This window comes from Cupressus sempervirens, chromosome 9 (assembly GCF_028749045.1).
Source record: "Cupressus sempervirens isolate cs-2001-9-10 chromosome 9, ASM2874904v1, whole genome shotgun sequence".
In the NCBI taxonomy this organism is placed as follows: Eukaryota; Viridiplantae; Streptophyta; class Pinopsida; order Cupressales; family Cupressaceae; genus Cupressus; species Cupressus sempervirens.
Window position 1 is genome coordinate 146,353,248 of NC_143126.1, and position 12,040 is coordinate 146,365,287.

The 12,040-nt window shown below is 32.8% G+C and overlaps 1 pseudogene; it reads left to right on the forward strand.

Annotated features, from left to right (window-relative positions):
* Nucleotides 1–7,781: 7,781 nt before the first annotated feature.
* LOC149537934 (monothiol glutaredoxin-S11 pseudogene) lies at nt 7,782–9,161 on the forward strand (annotated as a pseudogene).
* Nucleotides 9,162–12,040: the final 2,879 nt, after the last annotated feature.

Consider the following 12,040-nt stretch of genomic DNA (forward strand, 5'->3'; position numbering starts at 1 on the left):
CTACAATGAAATAAATATAGAGTTTGGAAGATGTTGATTTGGGAATACATCCACAGTGAATGCTCATTAAGGCAAATAGATTTATACACTACAACAATAATAAAGACAAGCAATGATGATATACAGGGAGCCACATATTGAAATACAAATCAATATGTTATAAAAAATGTATAGGTATGATCCACTAAAAAAAATTAAATTGGTAAGACATGATCAAGATAAAGTTTTCCTAACTTACTATATTATTTTAATTAAGAAAAGACATGACTATTAATTTTAAAAAGTCTCTACAACTAGATCTGAACACTGGGTGCAACAATATTCAGATGGTCTTAAGTAGGGAGTGTTTCCAGTGATATTTCCTCCTTTCTTTCATGCAGAAGAGTTTCTTTTTGAAGAGGTCATCCATTGCTTCAAACTTCAAAGTTTCAACTTGATGACTCTAGCTAGGCAATATGAAGAACCTAGATGCACATCATTTATTCTAGTTTTAGTCTGTTCAATAATAAGGTGGAAAACATATTGTTCTTTCTTTAGGATAACCAATATAATTTTCTATTTGATATCATCAAAAGCAGGGTAATAAGCCAATCATTGATAGATTAACATTTTTATATTTGATTCAACTGCATTGCCAACTCTTTTCCTATACTTTGTATCATTGAGTTTTGTTACTTCGTACATGCAATATTTCCAATACTAGGCTTTAGATTTTGATCTCTCTAATCAAAATCTACCTTTAATAGGCATGCTTTATTTTTTCTCCATTTGAATAGGTTGCAAAATTGGTTTATAGGAAATTTCATGCTATCCTCTTTGGTCTTGACATTCTAATGGACAATACAAGAGAAATATTTTTGTATCCAAAAGGGCATCAGATTTCATCTTTTGATATTGGCTTAGTTATTGCTAAAGACCTTTGGACTGCAAAGAAAGTTTCTAAATTTGGATGCCAAGCTACTTTGCTTTACCAGAAGCATATACCCAAGTATGTATATTGAATAGGCTCCAAGAAAAAAAGACTCCATAGAAGACAACAATCTCTTACAGGAAATTAAGAAGCAAATAACTCATAAAATAACAATACCTTTAGATCTTGCAACTTTTTATTCTTCAATCCGTTATGATGAAGGTAGCAGGAAATTGAATTTTAGAGGTTCTATATTGCTCATGGGGTTGAGATACAAAAGTGAATATCATAGTGAAATTCAAAAGATAATCTCTACCACCCATGAGGATAATCAATCACCAAGTGACTCATTTTCTTTCAAAAATGCTTCTAACATAGGGCCACAACACCTATTTTTGGAGGAAGCAATAAACATTGCATCGAGTTGGCCACCACAGCAGAAGTGGGAGAAACCTGACCCATTAGTCCTAGAATGAAGGGTGGGTGCCATAATGGAAAACCTATGTTCTAGAACCATGTTAGCAATCGAGCTAAATGTACCACATATTTTTTTGTGTATTCTAGAAAAATTGCCTATCAAAATTTTCTATTTCATTAGTTAGGAACTATTGAGAGACAAAATTTGTTAGTGCAATTGTCATTGCTAATAGCTAAGGTTCAAACCAGTGTAAAAATGTAATATATGCTAGAAACATTCATTAGGTGTATTATTAAATAAGGGGATAAAAACTAAGTATATTAACCATTGGATGTAGAAAATAAAAAGCTAGAGCTTGGAAATAATCAGTCAATGTTGAACAAGCTTTACATTATAATGAAATAGATTATACGGATACCAAAGCCTAAAAACTAAAGATAGAATGTTAGAATATCTACATGACAACAAATCTGATATGTATTGGAAAAGAAAGTGTAAGAATTGTTTCATATCCATTGGGAAACTGTAAAAAAGTTGAGACTATTGAGACCTATAATATAGAAATGATAACCAAATTCATTTCATGAAAGTAGTTTGGATCCAACTGAAATACAAATGTATGACCCCTTTAGTAGTTTGACTTCAAGATTAGAATCTATTCCAATTTCTATTTGATGGAAACTTTGAATCTGCAACTGTACAAAAGTTGTAAGAGCCTCTACATTGTACATACAATATACTTACTATTTAAACCAAAGATGTCCCACTATTTATTGAGGGTCTAATAAACTCTACAATTGACTTAAAAGGGACATCATATTGAATGCAAGTTCCTATTCATTCCAAAGTACAATGACAAGCAACTCAATCTGAGCACCAACAATATAATAATAACATAGAGTAGAGTAAAACAAGAAGCAATATATAATAACAAACAACAATGATATATTAATGATTATGTATAAATCAGCAAACTTGTGTATAAATCGATTAGCAAACTAATGCTAACATGGGTAGTTAAGCATCAATTAAGATGAGGCATATAATCAACTAAATAGCAAGCATGATTGTATCAATTGGAGGCATGAAATGGTACAACAAACAACATACTGTACACACAATCCTCATATCCCTGAAAGCATTGGATTACATCTAATATCATATCATAACAAAAAAAGTATAGGTATCTTCATATATAAGAGGAATTATGTATGGAAATTACCTATTGTTAATCAAAAATGGTCATCAACTTATTGTGATGCATTTCCATACAAGAAGAAGTTTATAAATTAATCATGCAATTAACACTATCAGCCATAAAGAGTTTGATTACCATGTTATATCCCAAATGATGCATACTATTTAGTCTCCAAAGGGGTATGGTAACTAAGGAGGACAAGATCTAACTTAATTGAAAGATTGTGACTATCTCTAAGGGGATATAAAAAGGGAGCTTAAAATATCATGGAGGGGACAAATAAGAGATTAGTGATTTACAATAAGAATTTAGATTGCATACACAGACCTATGAGTAATTATTCATCAGCTAGAAGAAAAAGTGTAACAACAAGAGTACAAGTACTACTTTAAAAAATGTAGTATTTGAAAGCTAATAAGGCTAAGAGCCAATACACGGTCTAGTTCATAAGATATAGTATTGATCTCAGTTTATATTGATAAATTAGAAATATATAAACATATACATAAACACATACATACATGGATACATTTAGAATCTATTTGAAGTTGATATATTCATATCCTGTCCCATAGTGTCTTTTTATAGCCCCTTTTAATTATGGGTAGGTTGTCAAGTATGGCTAGAGTAATTCCTTACAAGGTGGATGAATCCCAAGAGAGGCTAAGACATGAATTTTGGAAATCCTAAGAGCATAGTTTCAAGATGGCTATGAATATGTGTTTTGGAAAATTTGAGGGAATCCACTTGTAGATTGGTATCCGTGTAGCCTGTGACAAGTACTCTATATATCATGTTGTGGAAAATATCTCCTACTTATCAACAATTACCCTTCCATGGCTCTTTTATACAAATATGGCCTTCTAATCACAATTAGGACCTAGTAGGGGAACTTTACAACTTTGACTTGCATATCCTTACATTTGGATTTAAAAGGATTTATGACAAAAATAATCTTATCACATCATGAATAATCTCTTTGGAATTAAAATATCATAATGTGTCATATTGAATTCCTATAGCTTAGGTGCTCTAGCACCATTAAGGGCTTTCAACAAGCTATACAATACTACCAGTGATGAAAAAGGTAACAAAAAAGTGCATTGAATATTTGATGAAAGAAAAGCTATGTACAAAATCCAAATCAAAAGCAACTCAAGTATGAAGTAGGTCAAATAAATAAATTTTATATTTATTAAAAGATAGTTTGTAAATAGAGATCCAATAAAAAGTAAGTCAACTATGAAGATCATCAACAGACACAATGTACAAACCTAAGATACAAAAAATGACATAGTTGTATGAGTATCTTGGAATCCCAGAGGATGAAGAAACAAAACATTTCTCATGTTTTCCCCACCAAGTTGAATGGCCATTTTGTTTGTATGCTAGAGTTACTCCATGATCAATTACAGACTCTGAAAGTATTGTACTTGAATTAATGTTGTTAACATAGATGGGAAGTGATATACCACTTTGAATATTCTAGCTCAGTTGGTCTTTATAACACTTTCTATGCCATATGATACAATAGAGGAAACAAGCTACTTTCCAAAAAAATGATGATCCAATGGATTACTGGGGAATGTTATCTAGTCAAATCTGCATCTTGTGCGCTATATCCTTCAATATTTGATGACTAGTTTGTACCATACTTCTGTTCTTCTTTTGTGCTTTCCAAATCCAAGGGTGATTAAGGTGTGTTGATGTTCCTATATCATTATCACTTCCACATTCAATTTGTTGCTACATATTTCTTCATACAAGATACTATTTCAAACATCATATCATATACATATTTTTTGAGAACAACATTTGTGTGGTCTTTGACACCTATTATGATGTATCTTTGCACAAATTTTCACTCATAATAACCTTTTGTTCATCGTTGTATATGAATCTATTGATATTGATTAAATATCACATGTCTATAATACTTCTAAATTGGCCAGTGACTAGGATTGTTGAATTACTTAAAGGAGCAATGATCTAAGTTTATACTTCTTCAAAGCTCAGATTCAGGGAGGAATTTAGGTTTGAGCTTGAACTTGTGGGTGGTGTTGGTTAGGATAATATTTTGTACGAATATGGACAAGACTAATCATTATAAAATAGAAGAATGATATCAATCATAGGATGAAAAGATCAAGGTCAATGCATTGATGGAGGCTAAAAAATAAAGGCTCCATTACAATGATCTTATGGATTGTGGAAATCTACTTGCTCTCATAGATGTTTTTTTTTGAAATGTGAGTTTTTTTAAATTTACTTTTTGATAAGCTAGTTGTGGAATCTATGGGGGCCTAAACCTATTAGAAAATAACATTTACATTATGCGATTCAGCTCAAGTACAAATTCTAGGTTATAGAAAAGCACTACACTTTTTGAAAAACACACAACACATCGACTAATTCAAAAATTAAAATCCAAAGAGAGAGATTAATGTGTAGCACAATTTGTAGCAGCCACTAAGACCCTCAGGCCTACATAATCTTGCTTAGTAGTTTAATTACAACTATAGGCAACAATGGGGGGAGTTATAAAACATAAAAATCTCTAAATGATCATTTTTTTAGAATTATTGAAGACTATCTATGTACAATGTAATGTCTTTGAAGAATAGCACAACATCATTAGATATATAAAATGAAGCAGAAGAATGCATTGCCAATGCACCACCTCCAGCAAGCCATCCATGTTAACTCCTAATTTGATCTATTGGCCATGAGCTGAGTAACTATTGCAGGAGAGAGGACATGCAAAATCCATTCAAATACTAGTGTTAGGTGTATATGCTTTTGGTTTGGCAAAAAAATCATTTTCTATTGATGCTCTTGATTGTTTGACACCTCTCCACCCACCTCACCAAGTATGTCTTTGACAAATTGTCAAGGAAAAAAAAAATGATCTTGTGCTTTAGGCAATAATTGGATGTAGGACCATAATAATCTTTAGCTATCTAAACATGTGCCATCATGAGAGAACATTTACAATTTCTAGACTACATGAAATCTGCATAGAAGCAAACAAAAATCAGAGGAAAAAGAATCCAAGCCTCAAATTTAGTGCTTTTTCACAACTCTCACCCCTAATTAGTAGACAATAAATAAAGTGGAGAGCGAATGGTTGCATAATAAACATAAGGCTTTAAAATGGCATGAAAAATAATCACTTTTAATGCTTATGGAAATTAGGAGGAGGGTTACAACTTACAATAACATTGAACTCTATGTAGCAATGCTGGAAGTTAATTCAAGCTAGCATCTACTAGTTCATCTTCCTCCATTCAGCTCTCTAGTTTCTAGCCTTTGCCATTTTCTTTAATGTGATCTTGAATAATTTGCAACAGAGCCATCTTTGACTTCCAATCCCTTTCTACTCACGAATTTTGTCATTTTGAATCCTTCTAGCAGAGTTAACAGTTTTGTCCTCATTATTAGACTTGGTGCCAAAAAAATTATGATCCTCCTTTTATGAAGGAGCTTAAAGGATAGTGAATAACCATTCCCTCTCCCATTGGTCCATCAAAATTCAACTTTAAAAACTATTCTTAGGTGAAGACACTTTCTTGCTAGCTGATAATTTTTATTGTTCACAACTATTGCAAAAATGGGAATGTGAGTCTTATTAGTATGCATCACTTAATTTAGAGCTAACTGTAATTAGTTAGCATTGCTAATTAAACTACAATATTAAAGTGGGTTAAGCACTAGTACAAATAGAGTGTATAGTTATCTAGTGCTAGCAAATCTCTCTATCGTTGATAGCTATGTAATCAGAGCAGGTTGGGTAGATAGATCCATAGCCCAATATAACGTAACTACTTATATTATGTCCATAAGTGATACAAGTTATAATAGGGATGGATACGTTCATTATTGACTATATGTTGATTGAGCAGGTTCTAGCTTTGCCCCCACTTCTTAGCCAAGACCGAGAGCTTTATCTGAAAAGTAGATAGTGCCCTATCAAATTTTAGGGTGGGCTATAGGATTTGAAGCAAGGATGGAACAAAGGCATGGATGCCCCTACCCCTCTTCACCTGTAGGGCTCGACCAATAAGTAATCCTACATAAACCCTCTGCAGTTTAAATAATGCTCTAGTCCTAGTACAATAAAGCCACCGCGATCCCTACCCCTACCCCTATCCCACCCCACCCCACCCTTGCTACCCCACCCCACCCCACTATTTTAAGGTAAGGTAAGGTAAGGTAAGGGGATTATTGGGTAGGGGGTAGGGGGTAACATGCCCAAAATAGAATGGTGGCATAGGGGGCCATAGTAGGGCAATGACATTAAGGGCAGAAAATCATCAAACTTTTCATAGTGAAAACCTATATTCAAATCCACAAGGAACATTTTACATGTTCATATGCCAAATTACACCATCCAATTCTAGGTGTTGTAAAGCAATTCTCAGTGTTGTGGAACTTGATGGGTGAAATGAGGTGCAAGTATTGCATCTTACGTAGATTTGATGCAAGGTTACCACACTTGCTTGTGGTATCTAATCCCAAGGACTCTATGCAAGGGGAAATTATCAATGGAAAAAAAGTCAAATTCAGTTATGTTTTCTGAACTCTTCTTACCATAATTTCAATAAGAGAAATGAGCCAATTTAGTTATGTTTTTTGAACTCTTCTTACCAGAATTTCAATAAGAGAAATGAGCTTGGGTTTAGTCAATATTTTTTAATTATAAAGATTTATACCTCAGGTTTTCCACATTGATATTGTTAAAAATCAATCTTAATTTATTAATTAGTGAAACATCTATTTGATAATAAGGGCATGTAAGCAAATCCAATTTGTTTGATGTGTTTGATATGGATTTCTTTTAGAGCTAGTAGGCTATAAAAATTGGCATTGTGTTGAGGGTTGTATAAGCATATTTCAACATCTATTATTTTGTGCTTTATTGGAATTTTGTATGTGCATTTTAGTTAAAATGTGGATTTCAAATTAAATTATAATGTGGGCAAATTTTTAAAAAAGAGAAAAATAATCAGCGCTTTTCTCATGTATAAATTAAATTTCATCATGAGTTTTGCGTTGATATAAATTTCTTATTTAGTTTTTTCTACATTGATATCCACAACAAGACCATTTCACACTGTATATGTATGAGACAATGTAAAACCTTTTTTAGATGCATTTTTGCCAAGGTTTCTAGTCTACATAAAGAATTAGTAGATAAATTTTGTTACTATGATATCAATGATAATAAATCTAGACTAATGTTCCTATGTTAGAAAATGGTGCTCAGAAAAGTTAGGCCTTCACCATTGTGGTTGCATGTTTGGTTTATCTCTAATTTTCTTTCCCATTTATCAAATTATGAGTGTTTTTCTGGAGTTTTAGCACCTTGATACATGCTAATTTTGTAGGATGGGAAGGTTGTAGACACGCTGGAGGGTTCAAATACATTAGAATTGGCCAACAAAGTGGCCAAGGTGTCTGGTTCCATAGACATTGCCGAGATAGCTAGTCCTGCTAGTCTTGGAATGTCTACTAGTTCAATGATTATTGAGATAGTGAAACAAATATATAAGTTACCTCAGACTGCTAAAACTAATATAGAGTCTGGTGATATAGTTAAGAGAAAACTACAATGAATTGTGAATTCCAAATTAGTCATGTTGTTTATGAAAGGGACAGCCACAATGTGGATTTAGTAGAAAAGTTATTGATGTTTTGAAAATAGAGGGTGTGAAATATAGTAGCTTTGATAGTCTAAGTGATGAACAAGTGTGGGAGTGCTTGAAGGAATTATCCAACTACTGACCTTTTTGCAACTATATTGTAAGGTCAAGCTACTTAGACTCTATTATATTACCCTTGAACTACATGAAAGTGGGGAATTGAAACAAATATTTAAAGACCATCGCTTGCTCTTAACTGCTCATGAGTCTAGTGAATTAATTGTAAAAGCTACTTTTTTTGAACCCAAACCTAATACTGCTATCTCAGAGTCTGATAATGGTGGTATAGTGGACTCAATTGGTATAAGTTAATCATTAAGTTCTCAGCTAGCAAACATCATTAATTCCAACCCAATCATGTTATTTATAAAGGGCACTCCTGAAGAGCCATGCCATTTTAGTTGAAAGTCTGTTGAAATTATTAGAGAGGAAGGGCTAGAATTTGGGAGATTCAACATTCTGACTAATGAAGAGGTAAGGCAAGGTCTTAAAACATATTCTAACTACTTTAGCTATCCACACTTGTACAGAAAAGGTGAGCTTATTGGTGGATAAGATATCATGATAGAAATGCACAAAATTGGAGAGCTAAAAAACATTGCGTCAAAAAAAGGAGCGCTACCCAAATAGTCACTCGAAGATTGGTTGAAAAAACTAGTTAATTCTTCTCCTCTCATGCTCTTTATGAAAGGCACACCTAATACCCCTCAATGTGGCTTCAGCTCAAAGATTGTAAATGTTTTGAATGAAGAGGATTTAGACTTTGGTCATTTTGAAATTTTAAGTGATGAAGAAGTTAGAGAAGGCTTGGAGATTTATTCTAATTGGCCAACATTTCCATAGATATATCACAAAGGTGATCTTATTGGGGGATGCGGCATTGTTATGGAAATGCATAAGGTGGGAGAGCTAAAGTCATCCTTGATAGAATAGAACCAATATGTAAAAGAGGATAAAGATTCTAAACACAAGCTTATTTGGTTGTTGACTTTTGGCTTTTTGGTACTATTGTATGGCTTCATCCTTTATTAGGTTTGCTATAGAGAGTAGGATTTCGTGAAAGCTAAAAATTGGTAATTTAGGTGTGAATGAAGACATTAATTTTGTTTTCTTTACATTTTGACTCATAAGACCTTATTTTTGACTTCGTAGCTTTCGAGTTGCTTTTGTTCTTTTAATTGGGTCTCCTTTCAATGTTGATTTTCAGATTTCATGGCTAATATTGAAGATGCTATTAGGGGGATTCTTGAGCAATTAACATGCAAATTTTATTAATATATTGTCTCATGTCTTCTTATTGTTGAGCTTGGAACTATTGGTACTTGTGTTTGTGAGTGTTGCTTTCCTTGGAATTAAATGGAGAGGAGCATGTTGTAGTATGTGTTTCTACTTGGTCCAATATTTACTACAGTAATTAAAGGAAGATAATTTTTTGCATGAACAAATGAAATTGAAATGGTATTAAACTACACTATTGTTTATTACATGCCCACTATGTGGCAAAGACACTGAATTAGATTTGGTAAGTTGGATGCTTATTGTTTTGGAAACACCGTAAGATATGTGACTTGCACTAAAATCAATCAAGCACACCTAGTTCCAAGACTGTATGAAGAATTCAATATGAGGGTAGATGTGAATGCCAAAGCTTGTGGTGTAAGAATGTTGATAGAAATAGAAAATGTTTAACATGCCCACCAAAATAATTAAAATATAGTAAAATATGGGCTTTTTTGAATAGAATTTTAACTAGTCAAACATTAATATTCTACAACTACAAGTAGCAATTTTTTTTGGTCAAGAGGATAACCATTGTGAATTATGTTGTAATCCATCGGTGTAGGAGCATGAATAATCAAGCTTATTTGGTTTAGTGTTAAGATAGAGGTATCCATTTCACCAAAATTGGTTGGGCCGATATGATCCAATATTGTCTTTTTAGTGTTAGAGCCTTTCCATTTGACAATATAATAATATTTAACTCTCACTAATCTTTTGGTGATCTATTCAATTCCACTAGATCATAATAAATTAATAATAAAAATGATTAATATAATCACGTTATGATAGATTAATTTATTAAAATAACTTTCCCAAGTCCCTAGGTAATAAAATAAAGTTATAACTTAAAGAGGGCCACTTTATCATGATGAATGGTGGGCCTTGAAGAGATTCAAATTCCCTAGATGTGAATTTAATTAAAATAAAACATGTAATTGTTTAATATCTTAAAACCCACATAACTCTAAGAGGTTTGAATGACTTGGAGGGAAAAGATAAAGAATAAAAGAGGGAAATTGTGGAAGAATCCATTCATTCTAGGTTACTTTGTAATTGTGTTTTGGGAGATGGAGCTTTGTGCAAGGGTTTCGGTTGTCTGCATCATCTGAGAATGAAAAACCTCAGAAAGTAAAAAGCTTGCAAGTGTGAGACCATTCAAGGGGTTGGAATTTATAGGGATTAGCATTGTATTTCATTCTCATTGGAAGATTATTAGTAATTCATAAAATCTAGTTTGACCATTTGAGGCAAAGTAATATTGCTTGTTATAGTTGCAGATCAATGATTTTGGAGATGGGTTTTAGTCAATTTAGTGCATAATTACCAATCCTACAGTGCCATATTTTTACCCACAACTCTTAGGTTAGATGTTGATAGAGAAAATTGGTAGATTAGAACTTATTTCATCCATTTTCATGTAGGGAATCTACAGTATTAGGACTTCATGATATTCTTGAAGGTTAGAGAGGGCAGATTGAAGACAGTTTCTTAGCCATATTTCAACAAGGGCAATTAGATTTCTCAATCTAGGTGACATAAGGAATTATCAATAGCAAGGTACAATCTACTAACAAAGGTTTATTGCTGCTATCAATACTTTGTCTCTAGAGATCCAGAGTTTTCTATAAACAACATTAATTCATTACTTGTAGTCAAGTCAAATACCTGATTCTAATCGATAGCATTTAATATAACTTTGATGGAGTCCCAATCCATAGTCTTCTTTGTTGTTAATTTTGTTCTACGTTGGGGTCATGATAATAGTATTAAGTGCCATTAGACATTGTAGGGGTAGATTATATTGCAAAAGCATCTTGTTGTGCACAAGTGTTGTGGATGAAGTAGACACTTAAAGATATAAAGGTTGTAGATTATGAAGTAGTTCAATTATGTGTGGTAATACAAGTGCTATAAATAATATAAGTGCTATTAGAATTTTAAAGAATCCAATAGTGCATTGGAGCACATAGTATATTTCTATCCAATATCATTTCTTGAGGGAGAAAATTGCTAAGAAAGAAGTTAGGGGTTACTGCCCCTCCCTTGAAACTAGATGCATAAGAGTGGTCTATCTTCTTAAGGGGAGATTCAATGTCTATCTTTTGTCTCCTAGATTAATGTGGCTACCACTCTCATGGGGAGCAGTGAAGATTATGTTTTCTAGTTGCAGGAAAAATGTTGCTAAAATCAGTTTTCCTTGAAAGGATGAGAATTGTTTTGTGCAACAATAAGAATATTATCAGTATGACAAGAGAAGTACAATATAGAGATAGTCTTGAAAGGGGGAGTAATGTTTTGGGACACAGCAAAAAATTTATTTAGTGATTGTGACCTTTCTCATTGATGTCAATATGATGGAGAAAAAAATAAAACAACATAAAACTAGTAAAGCCCCTAGAAAATGTCACTGGTTGATATAAAAGTTAGGCATCAAAAATGTCCAAAACAAGGCCAAGCAAGTGTTAGAGATTGGATTTGAAACCAATGGTGAGAGGAAACACATGTTTAGGGAAAAGTCATCATTAGGAGGA